The sequence below is a fragment of the Delphinapterus leucas genome, chromosome 2, assembly GCF_059928025.1.
Source record: "Delphinapterus leucas isolate spDelLeu-1000000601 "Yukka" chromosome 2, BTC_Dleu_Yukka2, whole genome shotgun sequence".
Classification (NCBI taxonomy): domain Eukaryota; kingdom Metazoa; phylum Chordata; class Mammalia; order Artiodactyla; family Monodontidae; genus Delphinapterus; species Delphinapterus leucas.
This window is the reverse complement of record NC_143130.1, coordinates 147679912-147701178: the sequence shown is the minus strand read 5'-3', so window position 1 is coordinate 147701178 and position 21267 is coordinate 147679912. Positions and strand designations below refer to the sequence as shown.

The following is a 21267-nucleotide window of genomic DNA, read 5'->3' as shown; positions in this document are numbered from 1 at the left end:
CAGGAAGGAGTCTTTTCACATCAATACAATCCCAGTCCCCAGTCTTGAGTCTTCTAGCTGCAGCCTCAGAAATCGTGGAACAGAGACAAGTGGTCACCACTGGTTTTGTATGAATTCTTGACCCACAGGAGAAATAATAAATGATATTTGTTGTTTTAAGTCACTACATTTTGGAATAATTTATTAAGCAGCAATAGAGAACTAAAACAGATACGATTGGCCAGAACTGGGTCACATGACCATCTTCAGCTGCAAAGAACCTGGGAAATCAGGGAACATGATTGCCATGAGCTTAGCTAAGGTGGACACACTGCCACCAAAACATAATCAGGGTCCATTAACAATGGGAAGATGAAAATGAGTACTGGGTAGGCAACTAACAGTACATGCCACAACCACTTGGTTAGTACTCATTATCTACTACCTCATACCAACACTGACATTTTCTTAAATATGTGTCTTACATCCACTTAGTAGAATATGTAAGAGTCTTGAAGGCAAAGACTATTTCATTACAAAATGCCTTAATCGGTAGTTACCTTAAAACTATTAGCTATTTAACTTCTGAAGGGAAATATTTAGGTTATATTTTAGAAAGAACTTCTAGGTCCTAGAAACTGTGAGGTTCTGAAACAAACACACAGAAAAGGTTTTATAATTTTTTTCTGCAGTTTTTTTTTTTTTCAGAATAATTTCTCTGGGAAAATGATGGTGTGGCTGAACAATGGAATAAGCTTTGACAATGCCCTGCAGTATACAGACAAATATCAACTGACCCCAGAGTTAGACTGAGTCATCACAATGGTGTTTGGAAATCCTGTACAAAGCTGACCAATACAGGCACTAGCTCAGACTTTTATAGAGATAAACACTGATGCAGGCTAATTAACAACTGCAGGGTACTTTGTGAACATAAAGTGCTAAATATTTATTTTTAAATAATCACACTGATTTAGCAATAAATGATAAACTTACTCTTAGTGGAACAGTAACACTACTGTAGTTCCTAGAAATGACACTAGCCCCCAAGTACTCCTGACCGCTCATGATTTTCAGCGAGTCTCTATTTCTTTAAACAATGAGAAGAGTAATATAGAAATCAGATGTTATTGCAATTTAACTTAAAAATAAATCTTAACACTAGTCAGAAAACATTCCAAAACGTTTATTTTAGCTAAACAGAAATGTCACCTAAATTTAAACAACTCTGATTCATCATTCTAATAACTAAAGCTGAAAACAGCCACTTCAGTTGGTTATGAAAATATCAACTAATACTCACATAGTGCTTCAGAATTTACAAAGTCCTTTCATAGATAGATAGATCTTCCTATAAAATTATTATATATGAGTGCTTTGTTAACTGTAAAAATCTCTATAAGTTAGTAATTGAGCAATATGTGTTTACTATTATTCATCTACTACAGTATTAGTAATAATATTACTATTATTAGTAATAATAAAATTAAAGCTTATGAGGCAAGAACTTTTATGCCCTTTCTACAGATAAGGATATTGAGGCTGAGGAAGGAGAATTGACTGGTCCATAATCACACAGTTGAAATACATTCAGTACTTAAACTCATATCTTCTGACTTGAAATTCTGGGGTACTTTCTACTGCATCTTGCTATTTCTATAAAATGTTTACTTCTTCAAAGCATGATTCCCAAAGATGGGAAGAGAAAAGTGAAAGGAGAGGTCTATTGTTGAACAGAGAACTGTCATTTGTAAGGCTGTAGAGCAGGCCAATCTCAAGTCATTGGACAACCCAGTAAACTAAGCTAAAGATCACAAAGAAAAACAAAAGAGAGATTCATTACAGTATAGTCTAAGAAATGAAACCAACTGCAGTAACTTTAAACTAGGAGCATTAAAAAAAAAAAACTTTTCACATTATAACATTTTCAGTATTGCTTTAAAATACTGCACTTTGGTTATCGTAACTATAAGCATCACTTTATTCCAGTTCAAGTCAAAACTGTCCCTCCCTCAAATATATAAACTAAAGATCCTTTGAGTCATGATGCTTATAAAAACTACCTTAAGTTCTAAGTTCCTAGGAACTTTTAATTAAATTCATGAACACTCAATTTTACGGGACACATCTGGAAATGCCATGAAACTGAAATGTCTCCTGTCCGGTCACAGCACATATTAAGTCTTCATTAAACCTCAAAGCAAAATCTTAGGAGGCTGTCTGTACTTCAGATGTTCCCTAAGAGAGGTACAAAGTACAAGTGTTTAGGAATTATTTTCCTAAGAGAGCATACTTACTACAGGATTTAAGCTATGACTGGCCAATTCCAGCTGGAAAATATAGAAACCCAACAAGTCTTTAGCACATTCACTAGCAGATAAAAGGCATTAAATTATACTCAACATACATGTACAATTCATATGCAGTGGAAAAGCAATCAAAGCTGCAAGTATTCAAATATTTCTTTTACTTGAAATACCAATACGACTAACAGAGAAGCACTTCTACCATTACACTTCCAAACAACCGTCAAAGCATTAAGCAAAGTGTGAGACTTCCCATTGAAAAAGGCTTGGAAGAAAGAATTCTGAGTATTGAACAGCTTTTAGTATTACAATAAGAAGTAAGGGAGCAAAATAATTTTGACAACTGCATTAGGAAGCAAAGTTCCACTGGAAATAAAAACATGTGCATTGGAATCAGACATATCTGAGTCCTACCCTTTCCACTTACCTAGCCGTGTGGTTCTGGGAAAGTTATTTAACCCTTACAAACCTCAATTTCTTCAACTATAAAACAGGAATAATATAACCTACCTCATAAAGTTATTTAACATATTAAATGAAAAATGTTTGAAATGTACTCACTACAATACCTGGAACAAAGTAAGTACTCGATAAGGTGCAGCTGTTTATAATTTACAGCCTTTCAAGTATTTCAAGATGATTTAAATAAACTAGACCAATTTCAACAACTACATACTTTTGCCAGTAAAACAATACAAACTCTGAGATACTAAATAAGGTCCTTGATCTTAAAAGGGACTTCAAAACCCAAACATTTATGATCAACTTTTAAAAGAAGTTTAGGTTTTCAAACCGTTAATGGTAAGAACGAGAATAGTTGTTCTCCTTCTACCCACATATATTTATTTTTCTCTCCTATAACAATCAAAATAGTATTAGGGATTAAAAAGCTATCATTTGATTTAATGTTTTATTGTTAATAAGACACTTCCCAGCAGAGACTGAATCAACATTAAGAGAATCAAAACAAATAAGAGGGCTTTCCTGGTGGTGCAGTAATTAAGAATCTGCCTGCCAATGCAGGGGACACGGATTCAAGCCCTGGGCCAGGAAGCTCCCACATGCCGCGGAGCAACTAAGCCCGTGCACCACAACTACTGAGCCTGCACTCTAGAGGCCACGAGCCACAACTACTGAGCCCACGTGCCACAGCTACTGAAACCCGCAGTACTGAGCCTGTGCTCCGCAACGAGATAAGCCACCACAATGAGAAGCCCACGCACCACAACGAAGAGTAGCCCCTGCTTGTGGCAACTAGAGAAAGCCCATGCACAGCAATGAAGACCCAACGTAGCCAAATAAATAATCTTTTTTAAAAAATCAATTATACTTAAAAAAACAAAAGAAATACCTAACTTTTAATATCCTCTATTTTAAATTATTTTAGTTGTATTGGAAGACAGTTAAAACCTTTAAACTACAGCTGTTATGTGTTTACATAGACTCAAATGTTTGGAAAATTTCCTTAAGTCTTATAAAGTCAATTAAATGCCTACTTTAATTCTTATACTCAATAAAGGAAAACATTCTAACTGCAGTAATTAAAGTTGTTTTCTTTTAAGACTAAAACTTTGCCTAGGACTTCTAGCTCTACTAAAATTATAAATTATCTGAGAAATAAAGTTACTGGCTAAACAAACTGATGAAAAACAGAAATGATAAAACTAGAAGCTTCCAAAAAGAAATCAAGATTTAGGATGTTAAAGAATTAAGCTCGGAATAAAAAAATTTTTTTAATACAAAGTTGTTTTTTTTAACATCTTTATTGTAGTATAATTGCTTCACAATGTTGTGTTAGTTTCTCCTGTATAACAAAGTGAATCAGCTATATGTACACATATATCCCCATATCCCCCCCCTTATGTCTCTCTCCCACCCTCCATATCCCACCCCTCTAGGTGGTCACAAAGCACCGAGCTAATCTCCCTGTGCTATGTGGCTGCTTCCCGCTAGCTAGCTATTTTACATTTGGTAGTGTATATATGTCCATGCCACTCTCTCACTTCGCCCCCGCTTACCCTTCCCCCTCCCTGTGTCCTCAAGTCCATTCTCTATGTCTGCGTCTTTATTCCTGTCCTGCCTCTAGGTTCTTCAGAACCATTTTTTTTTTAGATTCCATATATATGTGTTAGCATACGGTATTTGTTTTTCTGTTTCTGACTTACTTCACTCTGTATGACAGACAAAAATATGGAACACTTCACGAATTTGTGTGTCATCCTTGCACAGGGGCCATGCTAATCTTCTCTGTATCGTTCCAATTTTAGTATATGTGCTGCCAAAGCGAGCACTAATACAAAGTTTTTAAAAGTGTAAAATTAAAACACTAACAACATATCAACATGTAGGTACTTGGAAGTTAAGTGGAATTAACTCAGTGAACACATTCAAGATAGACAAAGGACATACAACAATATGAACCAAAGAAATAATTTTTGTCTTTAAAAAACACAAGAGAGTATCCTTTGAACAACCTCTCATATAGCCAAGATTGTATTTCAAATTGTTTATTTGAATTTAATCAAACAGTGAGCTGTTAGTACTCCATTAAACTCAAGATCCCATTTCTCTACAATGCTCTCCTTTGATAAGTTAAAAATCATAAAATAGAATATCATCCAATATTATTAAACTTCTAAATAAGGCATTAGAGTAATAGTATATACAGAGCACTAATGTTAAATTCCCACCTTGACGATCACAGCTCTTTGTATAAAATCTTGATTGATGATGTCTCACAGAAGTTCATATATCATATTAAATTAAAGGTATGGAGCTTTCAAATTATGAACAAATCAATTTTAAAGGAGAAGGAAAGGGATGGGGGAGAGATCAAAGTTTAGTTTCCAAGTATCTTTTCACTTTTTATAAAGAATGTTAGAATGTTTTCCCTTTAGGTATTGTAAGAGCTCAAGCAGGCACTTAATTAAATATGCATTTCATAAATTGCATGACTAGAAAAAGTGATACAATCATTCTACAAATATATACTGGACACTTAATCTAAGACACTATTCAATATGGATACTATTCTATATAAGCAGCTCTAAAGGATACATAAAAATAGCTCTGTTTTCAGGGAGCTCCTAATATAACTAAGGAGCTCAGACATGAACATACAAAAATTTAAGTAACACTGCAAAGCAATAAATGATTAAAGTTCCAATTAAGAAGTTAAGACCATATGTATTACAAAAGAAGATAGAATTGATTGAGGATAAAACCTGTGTGTAGAATCAATTGGTATCTAAAAATCAAGTGACACAAAAATCTCAGAAAAGAGAGAAAACTTGAGAGCTCAGATATGAAAGAAGAGTAAAGTTTAGAAAGAGAGAGATGAAAGAGAAGGGCATCCACAGCTAGAATAAACAGAGGGTGACAGGGATAGACCAGCAGCCAGCACCAAAGAGCAAGGTAGCAGGCGTAGGTTGGAAGCATATGAAAGTGAACTTTGAATATCCTATCAGGAACTTAGACTGAATCATTCAACAAATACTGATTGGTGTAACTATTCGGTGTCACGTACCATCCTAGATGCAAAGGATACAAGTGTGAACGGAACACCTAAGTTCTCTGCCCTCATAGTGATGATACTCTAGTAGATTTATGCCATAGAAAAAGATGGTGCCATGCAATGCTTCTAATCAGAGGATGAGATCAGAGATATACTTTAGGAAAATTATGTAGGTACCTAGACAGAAAAAGAGATAGGCAGACCAATTAACACACTGCAATAATAATCCAAGAGAGAAGTAGCAAGTGATAGTATTCAGTTATGCAAATACGTCTTGAGCAGTCTTGGATAAAACACCTCATTTCTCTGCATCTCTGTTCTGACTTGAGAATTGAAGTTTGCCACTCAACCACAACCTTAAGATTCTCAACTGGAAAATTCTACAAACACATCAAGGCACCATGTAATATGTGCAAAGTAACACTAAAATCTAAGAGCTGCAACTTGCTTTCATCTCTAACTTCTTCCTACCAACTCAACTTTCGAATTATGCTTATACTTTATCAGTTTAATGACTATCTGTCTCCAGAAGAACACTCTCTTTCTGAATGAGAACGGACAGTAAGGGTCAAGGTTAGACGTGATAGAATTTAGCTGGAGCATATGAAGATCTATGCTACCTCCCTTTATTTCTCTCTGTGTAATCTGTAGTCCCAAGTAAAGGACAGAGAAGGGGGTACCAAGGTATTTACAAATCTGTTAGAAACAGAAAAACAACAGTAGACAAGGTACTTATTTCATTCTCCATTACACCACAGAAAGCTATCTGTCTCCTACAATTAACTTATACATGCCTTAAGGGCAAAGATTATGTTTTATTCATCATTATGATGTCATAGTGCCTAGCACAGAGTTTTGTACACATTGTTGGGAGTGTAATTAAGAAGACTGACTGACCACCCACTGGAGTAAAAGTTCTGAGCCCCACGTCAGGCTTCAGAACCTGTGGGTCCGGCAATGGGAGGAGAAATTCCTAGAGAATCAGACTTTGAAGGCTAGTGGGATTTGATTTCAGGACTTCGACAGGACTGGGGTAAACAGAGACTCCACTCCTGGAGGGCACACACAAAGTATTGTACGCATCAGGACTCAGGGGAAGGAGCAGTGACCCCATAGCGACTGAACCAGACCTAACAGCTAGTGTTGGGGGTTCTCCTGCAGAGGCGGGGGGTGGCTGTGTCTCACTGTGAGGACAAGGACACTGGCAGCAGAAGTTCTGGGAAGTACTCCTTGGCGTGAGCCCTCCCAGAATCCGCCATTAGCCCCACAAAATAGCCCAGGGAAGGCTCCAGTGTTGGGTCACCTCAGACCAAACAACCAAGAGGGAGGGGACCGAGCCCCACCCATCAGCAGGCAAGCAGAATAAAGTTTTACTGAACTCTTCCCACCAGAGCAACAGCCAACTCTACCCACCACCAGTCTCTCCCATCAGGAAACCTGCACAAGCCTCTTAGATAGCCTCATCTACCAGAGGGCAGACAGCAGAAGAAGAACTACAATCCTGCAGCCTGTTGAACAAAAACCACATTCATAGAAAGATACACAAAATGAAAAGGCAGAGGGCTATGTACCAGAAGAAGGAAGAAGAAAAAAAACCCAGAAAAACAACTAAATGAAGTGGAGATAGGCAACCTTCCAGAAAAAGAATTAAGAATAATGATAGTGAAGATGATCCAGGACCTCGGAAAAACAATGGAGGCAAAGATCGAGAAGATGAAAGAAATGTTTAACAAAGACCTAGAAGAATTAAAGAACAAACAAACAGAGATGAACAATACAATAATTGAAATGAAAACTACACTAGAAGGAATCAATAGCAGAATAACTGAGGCAGAAGAAGGGATAAGTGACCTGGAAGACAGAATGGTGGAATTCACTGCCACAGAACAGAATAAAGAAAAGAGAATGAAAAGAAATGAAGACAGCCTAAGAGACCTCTGGGACAACATTAAACTCAACAACATTCTCATTATAGGGGTCGCAGAAGAAGAAGAGAGAGAGAGAGGACCCGAGAAAATCTTTGAAGAGATTATAGTCGAAAACTTCCCAAACATGGGGAAGGAAATAGCCACCCAAGTCCAGGAAGTAGAACGAGTCCCATACAGAATAAACCCAAGGAGAAACACACCGAGACACATAGTAATCAAATTGGCAAAAACTAAAGACAAAGAAAAATTATTGAAAGCAGCAAGGGAAAAATGACAAATAATATACAAGGGAACTCCCATAAGGTTAACAATTGATTTCTCAGCAGAAACTCTACAAGCTAGAAGGGAGTGGCATGATATACTTAAAGTGATGAAAGAGAAGCACATACAACCAAGATTACTCTACCTGGCAAGGATATCATTCAGATTCGATGGAGAAATCAAAAGCTTTGCAGACAAGCTAAAGCTAAGAGAATTCAGCAGCACGAAACCAGCTCTACAGCAAATGCTAAAGGACCTTCTCTAAGTGGGAAACACAAGAGAAGAAAAGGACCAACAAAAACAAACACAAACGATTAAGAAAATGGTAATAGGAACATACATATCGATAATTACCTTAAACGTGAATGGATTAAATGCTCCAACCAAAAGACACAGGCTCGCTGAATGGATAAAAAAACAAGACCCATATATATGCTGTCTAGAAGAGACCCACTTCAGACCTAGCGACACACACAGACTGAAAGTGAGGGGATAGAAAGAGATATTCCATGCAAATGGAAATCAAAAGAAAGCTGGAGTAGCAATACTCATAACAGATAAAATAGAATTTAAAATAAAGAATGTTACAAGAGAAAAGGAAGGACACTACATAATGATCAACGGATCAATCAAAGAAAAAGATATAACAATTATAAATATATAGGCACCCAACATAGGAGCACCTCAATATATAAGGCAACTGCTAACAGCTATAAAAGAGGAAATCAACAGTGACACAGTAATAGTGGGGGGGCTTCCCTGGTGGCACAGTGGTTGAGAGTCCACCTGCCGATGCAGGGGACATGGGTTCGTGCCCCCGTCCGGGAAGATCCACCATGCCGCGGAGCGGTTGGGCCTGTGAGCCATGGCCGCTGAGCCTGCGCGTCCGGAGCCTGTGCTCCGCAATGGGAGAGGCCACAACAGTGAGAGGCCCATGTACCGCAAAAAAAAAATAGAAATAATAATAGTGGGGGACTTTAACACCTCACTTACACAAATGGACAGATCATCCAAACAGAAAATTAATAAGGAAACACAAGCTTTAAATGACACAACAGACCAGATAGATTTAATTGATATTTATAGGATATTCCATCCAAAAACAGCAGATTACACTTTCTTCTCAAGTGCGCATGGAACATATCCCAGGACAGATCACATCGTGGGTCACAAATCAAGCCTCAGTAAATTTAAGAAAATTGAAATCACATCAAGCATCTTTTCTGACCACAACGCTATGAGATTAGAAATCAATTACAGGGAAAAAAACGTAAAAAACACAAACACATGGAGGTTAAACAATACGTTACTATATAACCAAGCAATCACTGAAGAAATCAAAGAGGAAGTCAAAAAATACATAGAGAAAAATGACAATGAAAACACGATGATCCAAAACCTATGGGATGCAGCAAAAGCAGTTCTAAGAGGGAAGTTAATAGCTATACAAGCCTACCACAAGAAACAAGAAATATCTCAAATAAACAATCTAACGTTACACCTAAAGGAACTAGAGAAAGAAGAAAAAGCAAAACCCAGAGTTAGCAGAAGGAAAGAAATCATAAAGATCAGAGCAGAAATACATGAAATAGAAACAAAGAAAACAATAGCAAAGATCAATAAAACTAAAAGCTGCTTCTTTGAGAAGATAAGCAAAATTGATAAACCATTAGCCAGACTCATCAAGAAAAAGAGGGAGAGGACTCAAATTAATAAAATTAAAAATGAAAAAGGAGAAGTTACAACAGACACCGCAGAAATACAAAGCATCCTAAGAGACTACTACAAGCAACTCTATGCCAATAAAATGGACAACCTGGAGAAATGGACAAATTCTTAGAAAGGTATAACCTCCCAACATTGAACAAGGAAGAAACAGAAAATATGAACAGACACATCAAAAGTAATGAAATTGAAACTGTGATTAAAAATCTTCCAATAAACAAAAGTCCAGGACCAGATGGCTTCACAGGTGAATTCTATCAAACATTTACAGAAGAGCTAACACCCACCCTTCTCAAACTCTTCCAAAAAACTGCAGAGGAAGGAACACTCCCAAACTCATTCTAAGAGACCATGATCACCCTGATACCAAAACCAGAAAAAGATACTACAAAAAAAGAAAATAAGAGACCAATATCACTGATGAATATAGATGCTAAAATCCTCAACAAAATACTAGCAAACAGAATCCAACAACACATTAATAGGATCATACACCATAATCAAGTGAGATTTATCACAGGGATGCAAGGATTCTTCAATATACAAAAATCAATCAATGTGATACACCACATTAACAAATTGAAGAATAAAAACCATATGATCATCTCAATAGATGCAGAAAAAGCTTTTGACAAAATTCAACACCCAGTTATGATAAAAACTCTCCAGAAAGTGGGCATAGAGGGAACCTACCTTAACATAATAAAGACCATATACGACAAACCCACAGCAAACATCATTCTCAATGGTGAAAAACTGAAAGCAATTCCTCTAAGATCAGGAACAAGACAAGGATGTCCACTCTCGCCATTATTATTCAACATAGTTTTGGAAGTCCTAGCCACGGCAATCAGAGAAGAAACAGAAATAAAAGGAATACAAATTGGGAAAGAGGAAGTAAAACTGTCACTGTTTGCAGATGACATGATACTATACATAGAGAATCCTAAAGATGCCACCAGAAAACTACTAGAGCTAATGAATGAATTTGGTAAAGTTGCAGGATACAAAATTAATGCACAGAAATCTCTTGCATTCCTATACACTAATGATGAAAAATCTGAAAGAGAAATAAAGGAAACACTCCCATTTACCATTGCAACAAAAAGAATAAAATACCTAGGAATAAACCTACCTAGGGAGACAAAAGACCTGTATGCAGAAAACTATAAGACACTGATGAAAGAAATTAAAGATGATACCAACAGATGGAGAGAGATACCATGTTCTTGGATTGGAAAAAATAATATTGTGAAAATGACTATACTACCCAAAGCAGTCTACAGATTCAATGCAATCCCTATCAAATTACCAATGGCATTTTTTACGGAACTAGAACAAAAAAATCTTAAAATTTGTATGGAGACACAAAAGACCCCAAATAGCCAAAGCAGTCTTGCGGGATAGAAACGGAGCTGGAGGAATCAGACTCCCTGATTTCAGACTATACTACAAAGCTACAGTAATCAAGACAATATGGTACTGGCACAAAAACAGAAACACAGATCAATGGAACAAGACAGAAAGCCTGGAGGTAAACCCATACACCTATGGTCAACTTATCTATGACAACGGAGGCAAGGATATACAACGGAGCAAAGACAGTCTCTTCAATAAGTGGTGCTGGGAAAACTGGACAGCTACATATAAAAGAATGAAATTAGAACACCCCCTAACACCATACACAAAAATAAACTCAAAATGGATTAGAGACCTAAATGTAAGACTGGACACTATAAAACTCTTAGAGGAAAACATAGGAAGAACACTCTTTGACATAAATAACAGCAAGATCATTTTTGATCCACCTTCTAGAGTAATGGAAATAAAATAAACAAATGGGGGCTTCCCTGGTGGCGCAGTGGTTGAGAGTCCGCCTGCCGATGCAGGGGACAAGGGTTTGTGCCCCGGTCCAGGAAGATCCCACATGCCGCGGAGCAGCTGGGCCTGTGAGCCATGGCCGCTGAGCCTGCACGTCCGGAACCTGTGCTCCACAACAGGAGAGGCCACAACAGTGAGAGGCCCACGTACCTCCCCCCCAAAATAAATAAATAATAAAAAATTTAAAAATGGGACCTAATGAAACTCAAAGCTTTTGCACAGCAAAGGAAACCATATACAAGATGAAAAGACAACCCTCAAAATGGGAGAAAATATTTGCAAACGAATCAACAGACAAAGGATTAATCTCCAAAATGTATAAACAGCTCATGCAGCTCAATATTAAAGAAACAAACAACCCAATCCAAAAATGGGCAGAAGACCTAAATAGACATTTCTCCAAAAAAGACATACAGATGGCCAAGAGACACATGAAAATCTGCTCAACATCACTAATTATTAGAGAAATGCCAATCGAAACTACAATGAGGTATCACCTCACACCAGTTAGAATGGGCATCATCGGAAAATCTACAAGCAACAAATGCTGGAGAGGGTGTGGAAAAAAAGGAACCCTCTTGCACTGCTGATAGAAATGTAAATTGATACAGGCAGTATGGAGAACAGTATGGAGGTGCCTTAAAAAACTAAAAATAGAATTACCATATGACCCAGCAATCCCACTACCAGGCATACACCCAGAGAAAACCATAATGCAAAAGGACACATGCACCCCAAGGTTCTTTGAAGCACTATTTACAATAGCCAGGTCATGGAAGCAACCTAAATGCCCATCGACAGACGAATGGATAAAGAAGATGTGGTACATAAATACAATGGAATACTACTCGGCCATAAAAAGGAACGAAACTGGGTCATTTTTAGAGACGTGGATGGATCTAGAGACTGTCATACAGAGTGAAGTAAGTCAGAAAGAGAAAAACAAATCTCGTATTTAACACATATATGTGGAACCTGGAAGAATGGTACAGATGAACCAGTCTGCAGGACAGAAATTGAGACACAGATGTAGAGAACAAATGTATGGTCACCAAGGGGGGAAAGTGGAGGAGGGTGGGTGGGGTGGTGGGATGAACTGGGCAATTGGGATTGACATGTATACACTGATGTGTATAAAATTGATGACTAATAAGGACCTGCTGTATAAAAAAATAAATTAAATTTTAAAAAAACAACCTTAAATTACATGCTTACACTGAATTCATCTCACAAATATAATGCTGAGCAAAAGAAGCCAGACACACAAAAAGTGTTTACTAAATGATTCCATTTATTAAATTTCAAAGATACATAGAACTCACCTCTGGTGTTGTAAGAAGTCAGGATATTGGTTACCTTTGATTAGAAGGGGGACATGAGGGCTTCTGGGGTAATGGTCTGTTTCTTGATCTAGTGCTGACTATACAAATGTGCTCACTTTCTGAACCCTTATTGACTTATACATTTATAATTTGTGTACTTTTCTGTATTAGTATTATGTTTCAATAAAGTCTGTGTTAAAAAGATTAAAAAAAAAGAAGAGTGACTGAGATGCAAAGAATAAGTGAGTGAACCAGGTATAGGAGGGTTAGGCAGTAACAGCAACCATCAACAAAACAGCTAGAAGGGGATACAGCCCTAAGACATGATTTTTCCTTTTGAGGAGCTTGCAGCCTTCTGAGGAAAAACAAAAAAAAGAAAAAACAGGAGGAGAGAGATAAAATATACCAAGCACCTGGAATGAAGTAACTACTAAAGTTAATGATTAATGGCTACCTCTTACTGAATGTGTCAAACATTGTACAAAGAACATTACAGACATTGTCTCATTTAATCCTCACACCCCTATGAGTCAGATATTATTATCCCCATTTTTCAAATGGGAAACTAAGAGTTGGAACTAGGATAAATAACTTACTCAAGGTCATAAAACTAGCAAACAATGAAGCTATGATTCAAACCCACACCTAACTCCAAAGCCAGTATTCTTAAACACCCAGAACCAGGGTAGATAGCATTGAAGATGATGGGAATTAATCTTATGATGGTACTTAATATATATTGAAAATGGAGCCAGATAGATTTGCTGAAAGATGAAGAGCAGCATTTAAATTGAAGAGGTATTAGGTATTATCTACAGGACCAGACAACTAAATGGAAGAGATCCAGTGCATCAAATAGAAGTCCTCTTCCAGCCCCTGTTTTCCTTCTCCAAATGCAACCAATGGAGTTTCTTAATGAGCTTCCAGAGCCAATTTATGAACATAAAAACACACTCTCTTTTTTTAACTTATTATTTTGAAATAATTTTAGATTCACCAAATAGTTGCAAAAAGAGTACAGGGAGTTCCTATATGCTCTTCACCCAGCTTCTCCTAATGTTAACATCTTATATAATCATAGTACAATGATCAAAATCAATAAATTAAGGTTGATGCAATACTAATAACTAAATTTTGCCAGTTTTGAGCAATTAGGTTAAGCTCCCATAAACATTCTTGCACCTATCTATTGATGCCCCTGTGTGTCAGGGGTCTCTAACACCACTTTCTGGCTCGGTGATTCACTGAAAGGACTCACAGGACTCAGAAAAGCTCTTATACTCAGTTATGGCTTAGTACAGCAAAAGGATACAGATTGATATAAGCAAAGAGGAAAAGGAGGATGAGCAAAGCCCAGGAGAAACCAGGTACCAGTTTCCAAGTGTCATCCCACAGTGGAGTTGCATGGACGTGTTTAATTGTCCCAGCAATGATGTGTGACAACACATGTGAAGCAAAGTCCACCAGGAAAGCTAACCTAAGTTCTGGTGTCCAGAGTTTACTGGGAGTCAGTCACATACCATGCAGGGCCTGCATGACTGACCTTAGCTACTGAGATTCTAGTCCCCAGAGCCAAATCGGTGTTCTCCATAAATCACAGTTTGTATAAACTACCTGATTCAACTGGTACTGTGTGGACCAAGGCATCAGGCATATAAAAACACTCTTATTAAGCAGAATATTCCAAAGGCTCTGAGTTCATTTCCCAGGAGCTGGCAGTCCTGAAGATAAGACTTCCTTGGTAATATGCTGGGTTTGAGCAACCCACCCCAGCTGAGTTAATCCTTTCCTAAACAACCTGTGAATACATTCCTGGGTTATCTCATTCATTTTAACAACATCACAGTATTCCATTGTATGGATGTTCCACCATTTATTTAGCCAATCACCCACTCATTAATCTTAAGTTGTTTCTAGCTTTTTGCTCTAGTCAACAATAAAAACAGGGACTTGGGACTTCCCTGGTGGCACAGTGGTTAAGAATCCACCTGCCAATGCAGGGGACACGGGTTCAAGCCCTGGTCCAGGAAGATCCCACATGCCGCAGAGCAACTAAGCCCGTGAGCCACAACTACTGAGCCTGTGCTCTAGAGCCCACAAGCCACAACTACTGAGCCCACATACCACAACTACTGAAGCCCGTGCGCCTAGAGCCCATGCTCCCCAAAAAGAGAAGCCACCGCAATGAGAAGCCTGCGCACCGCAAGGAAGAGTAGCCCCCACTCGCCGCAACTAGAGAAAGCCCGCGCACAGCAACGAAGACCCAACACAATCAAAAATAAATAAATTTATTTTTTAAAAAAACCAATAAAAACAAAGTTTTATAAATTATAAAGAGCTACACAAAAGAAAGATATAGTTTTTCTAGAATTATTCTCACTAACTAATGAAATAAAATGAAGGTTTAGTCTAGTCTATGAGTTTCAGCCACCTGAATGAATATAGGGTATCTTTAAGGATAATCTGACTTCAAATGTGAGTTAGCAAACACAAGGCACTTATGAAAAACAAAAAAAAATGTAAAAGACGTTTCTTACCTCACAGAATTCCCAGTGTTTGCTTTCAGTAATTAATATGAAAGTAATCAAAGTAAACCAAAAATTATATGATTTCTGAAAAATCATACAGTAACATTACATAACAATAAAATGTAACTCTAGAGTTTTGATGGCTTAGTTACATATATCTAGAGTGTAGGGTTTCTATTTCACAATTAGAGAAACTTCATTAGGCTTTCACAGAAATGCAAATCCTGAATTTTTACATTTATGATGAGAATAAATGTCAAAATTGGGTTCATACATACCTTTTTCTTCGATCTCACAAGTCATAAACATTCTATTCCAATTTTGTAATTAACAAAACTTTAATTATTTTAAACGCATTGGCCTATCTTCCTATTTTTTTAAATTTTCAATATTTATTAGTATCTAAGATAAGTCATAATCCTATAAGTTAAACCCACTTTGCATGATGGGATAGCTAAAAGTAAAAGAAAAGAAATTCTGGCCCATATGAAATTTACCATTAAACTGAGAAAAAAAATATTTTTATGCTTTTGTCAAATAATAATAAAAAGTTTAACCTTGTAATATTTGCCTCACTCAAAACAAAAACAAAGTTTCCACTTGCCAAAGATTTTAAACCCTTATGTCCTTAAAATATAATATATTTTAATTAATTTTTCTAAACAGCTTTAAATATTTTATGAGCATTAATATTTCAAAAGAAATCACATTATGCAATAAATTAGAGCAATGCATTTTCTCAAAAAACATACAATCAAGAACACAGATAGAAACAAGAGAAAATCAAGAACATAGATGGCAACAAGAGAAAACCCTGTCAAAACCACACCTCAGTAAAATAATTTGGATTTTAACAACTTTCATTGAAAATAAGACTTTTCCTTCTTAGAATGTTTAAATAGTATATTCAAATTTTTCTTGATATACCAGTTTTCTAAATATTGGTAACTGGTACTAGTTCCCTTACAGCGGAAAACATCTGCACAATATCAAGAAATGAAGGTAAAAGAAGATAGAGGGGAAAGAGACAGGAAACTTCAGTGCTACTCATATACCAACAACTGAAGTTACCTTGTTGAAAATTCTCTGAAACAGTAAAAACTTAGATCTTGGCATTTTGTGTATTTTGTTGGTATTTGTACGGGCCTGTTCAAGATACACTGGAAGCATTTTCAAAGAAGCACCACCATCATTCTGTAGATCTCAGAAAAAAAGAGAATCCTACTATAGGAAAAAATCTCAGAACTGGCACCCAAAAGATCTTACATTCTATCCATTCATCTGCCCTCTCCTGTGCTAAAAATAGGAGAACAAGTAAGGTCACCTCTCGGCCTCATTGTCATCTATAAAATGAAGAGGCTAATCTAAATGATCTTTAAGGTCTTTTTTGGCAAGAAAATCTCATTATTTTAACCTAATACATAATTAACAATATGTATAATAACTGTTTTGTATGATATTTAGAAATCAATGATAACAAGCAACATAAATAACCATAACCACAATTCATTTTATACAGGTAATATTTAAATTCTTCTCTTATGTTATTTTCATTAATTATAAATAGTTTTAGAGTCTACTGTTTTTTCTAATACTAGCATGGACACACTTTAAAAAGACAAAGGTCTTCTATAATGGAAAAGAATCTGAAAAAGAATATATACATATATGTATATGTATAACTGAATCACTTTGCTGTACACTTGAAACAAACAAAACATTGTCAATTAGCTATACTTCAATTTAAAAAAAAAAAAGACAAAGGTTTTTCATCCTACATCTCAATAGCAGAGTGTCCCTTAAACTTCCCCCACAAAATTCAGGAAAAAACTTCTACAAGACTAGTACAACTGTGTTTCTCAAACTGTAGTCTGTGAACATATTCTAAGTTTTGTAAATTGTCTCTGAGAATTTTTAAATTTTATATTTCCATTTCAATGATAGCCTCAAAATATTAGTATAGGCATTTTATAATTAAAAACTGCCAACAGATATTAATGTGTATTTTCAATCAAGTGATGCCAAGTGGTACAACTTTAATTGTCAGAGATGAATAAGAAAAAAGTAACAGCAGAATTCAAATGTAAATGCATTCATGCCCAGGTAAGGGCCAAATGACGTTACCCTTCCCAAACAGAAGAAGGTTTTGTAGTAGTTCAAAGTTGAGTCATCACATGAACTACAGTAAATACACACACACACACACACACACACACACATGCACACATATAATTCAAAAGAAGCTATGCTATGTTATTTATATTGCAAGTAATAATTTAATTTAGCAAATGATCATCTGTAACATTAGAATAATTACTTTGAATAGTATTGTTTATTCAATACAACCCACTTTTATGGTTTCATAAGTATGATTTAATATGAAGAGTTATTAGCTAGTTTTATAATTCTATATATGTCTGTGATATTATAATAAATCTGAAGTCAGAAATGGGGGTTCAGAGCATATCACTTGCATTTAAAAGGGGCCAGTGTCTTAAATTAGTTTGAGAAAACACTGCTTTATGAGCAGACTGCTCTCGTTCCCTTCCTCCAAATTCCTTAATCTAATGGTAGCGCCAGCCCTGGGTCCAAGGCTAGGGAGAAAAGAGAAGGGTCCAGATCAGGGGATGGCAAATTGTGGCCTATGGCCCTCCATCTGGTTTTGTAAACAAGATTTTATTGAACTATAACCACACCCATTAGTTTACAAATTGTTTATGGCTACTTTTATGCTACCATGGCTGAGTTGAGTAGTTACCACAGAGACATTAGGGCCCACAAAGCCTAAAATATTACTATCTGGCTCTTCACAGAAGTTTACTGACCTTTGGCACAGTGAGCTAACAGGGCAAAATGAATATGGGCTCACTGGCATCTGAAAGTCCTGGGGCAAACAAGTGGGAAACAAAGTATTATTGTTTCTAGAAGGAAATAAGACAATAAGATTCTCTGATGTATAAAAGGAAGGCGTTAAATATCAGATATAAGGGTTCCTTACAGCTTTTTTTGTTAAGCTGTATATGAGGCTCTGTGCTAAGTATATTTAATTTAAAAGAACAACCAATTACTACTATAAGGGAAATACTTTTTTTTTAAAGTACTATCCTCTTTTCCAAGGATCTACTGAAAAATGGGCACTATCCCACTGTTTTAAAGTTGGGTATTACTGGACTTCCCTATTAGCACAGTGGTTAAGAATCCGCCTGCCAAAACAGGGGACACGGGTTTGATCCCTGGTCCAGGAAGGTCCCACATGCTGCGGAGCAACTAAGCCTGTGTGCCACAACTACTGAGCTCAAGCGCCACAACTACTGAAGCCCACGTGCTTAGAGCCCGTGCTCCGCAACGAGAAGCCACCACAGTGAGAAGACCACGCACTGCAACAAAGAGTAGCCCCCGTTTGTCGCAACTAGAGAAAGCCCATGTGCAGCAACGTAGACCCAACACAGCCAAAAATTAAATAAATAAATAAATAAATTTTAAAAATAAATAAAAATAAAGTTGGGCATTATTACTCTCACTTTACACATTAGGAAACTGAAAAACAGAAAAGTAATTAAGTTATAGTTATACAGGTAGTAAATGGAGGAGTCTGAATTCTAACCCAGATCTGTTTGGGTTGTTTCTGGTGTTTGGTGATTATGAATTATACTACTAAAAACATTTTAAGATTTTTGTATGATATATATCATTTATTAGGGTAAAAAAAACACCTAGGAGAAAGACTGCTTGGTCATATAGTTAAAGTAGATGTTTAATTTTACAAGAAACTGTCAAAATGTTTTCCAAGGTGGCAATACCGTTTAGCATTTCCGTCAGCATGTAGGAGAATTCGAGCTGCTCCATATCCATATATCCTTGTCAGCATTTGGTATTGTCAGGGTTTTTGCTTTTGTTTTTTGAACCATTCTAATATGTGTATAGTAGTATTTCATTGTGATTTTACTTTGCATTTCCCTAATGACTAATAATTTTGAGCAATTATTTGCCACCTGTATATCTTCTTTGCTGAAGTGTTTATCCAAATCTTTTGCCCATTTTTTTGCCCATTTAAAAAATTAGATTGTTACTGAGTTTTCATAGCCCTTTATATTTCTAGTTACCAGTCCTTTAACATATGAGTTGCACAAATATTATCTCCCAGTCTGTGGCTTGTTTTTTCATCTTCTTAAGTATCTTCAAAGAATAGAAATGTTAATTTTTTATGTTTTTTTTAAAATAAATTTATTTATTTTTGGCTGCATTGGGCCTTCATTGCTGTGTGTGGGCTTTCTCTAGTTGTGGCAAGCAGGGGCTACTCTTCATTGCGGCGCACAGACTTCTCATTGTGGTGGCTTCTCTTGTTACAGAGCACGGGCTCTAGGCGCGTGGGATTCAGTAGTTGTGGCACGTGGGCTCAGTAGTTATGGTTCACAGGCTCTGGAGCGCAGGCTCAGTAGTTGTGGTGCACGGGCTTAGTTGCTCCGCAGCATGTGGGATCTTCCCAGACCAGGGCTCAAACCCGTGTCCCCTACATCAGCAGGTGGATTCTTAACCACTGCACCACCAGGGAAGTCCCTGGTGCATTTTTTTTTTTTTTTTTTTTTTTTTTTGCCGTATGCGGGCCTCTCACTGTTGTGGCTTCTCCCGTTGCAGAGCACAGGCTCCGGACGCGCAGGCTCAGCGGCCATGGCTCACGGGTCCAGCTGCTCCGTGGCATGTGGGATCTTCCTGGACCGGGGCACGAACCCGTGTCCCCTGCATTGGCAGGCGGACTCTCAACCATTGTGCCACCAGGAAAGCCCCCTGGTGCATATTTTTAATGTCATTTAAGAAATCTTTGCCTGGCCCAAGGCCACAAATATTTTCTCCCATGTTTTTTTTCCAGAAGTTTTATAGTTTTAGGTTTTATGTTACAGTGTGTCAACCATTTTGAGTTGGGTTTCTATAATAGTACAAGTCAAGATTTGTTTGTTTTTTACATATGGATATCCAATGGTTCTAGCACAATCTGTTGACAAACTATCTCTTTTCCACTGAATTACCTTAGCATCTTTGTTCAAAATTAACTGTAAATCTATGGATTTATTTCTGCACTCTCTATTCTGTTCCATTGATCTGGTGTCAATCCTATCACCAATACAACACTGTCTTAATTACTGTGGCTTTCTAGTAGGTCTTAAAATCAGGGAGTGTGAGTCTTCTAACTATACTTTCCTTTTTATAAATTGTTCTAACTGTTCTCTATCTTTTGCTTTTCTACATAAATTTCACAGTCAGATTGTTGATTTCTACCCAAAAGCCTACTGGGATTTCGATTGGGATTGTGTATTGAATACATAGAGCAATTTGGAGAGGATTAACATCTTGACATTGGTGAGTCTGCAGTCCATGAGCATGGTATGTTTTCATTTATTTAGGTCTACTTTGAGTTCTCTCATCAATGCTTTATAGTTTTCAGTATAAAAATCTGACATATATTTTGTTTCATTTATCACCAAGATTTCATGGTTTTGGTATTCTTATTAATGGTACAGGTTTTCAATTTCAGTTTCTAATTGTTCACCACTAGCATATAGAGAAACAATTAATTTCTATATATCAATTCTCGTATCCTGTAATCTTGCTAAAATCACTTGTTAAATCTAGTAGCTTTCTGGGTAAAATTTTTGGAATTTTCTACCAAACATATCATATTGTCTATGAATAAAGATAGTCTTATTTCTTCTTTTCTAATTTAAATACAGGTATACTTAAATTCTTTTTCTTGCCATATCACACTGGCTAGAGTCTACAATACACTGTTGATTAGAAATGGCAAGAATGGGCCATCTTTGCCTTATT

General features: G+C 36.7%; 1 protein-coding gene and 1 non-coding gene across 2 annotated transcripts in view; both read right to left on the bottom strand.

Moving 5' to 3' along the window:
- The window catches only part of RAD51B (RAD51 paralog B), a 720584-nt gene that overhangs the window by 639283 nt on the left and 60034 nt on the right, over positions 1-21267 (bottom strand).
- On the bottom strand, positions 4470-4576 carry LOC115803656 (U6 spliceosomal RNA). The gene has a single exon (XR_004024428.1). It is a non-coding gene; the product is annotated as a U6 spliceosomal RNA (small nuclear RNA).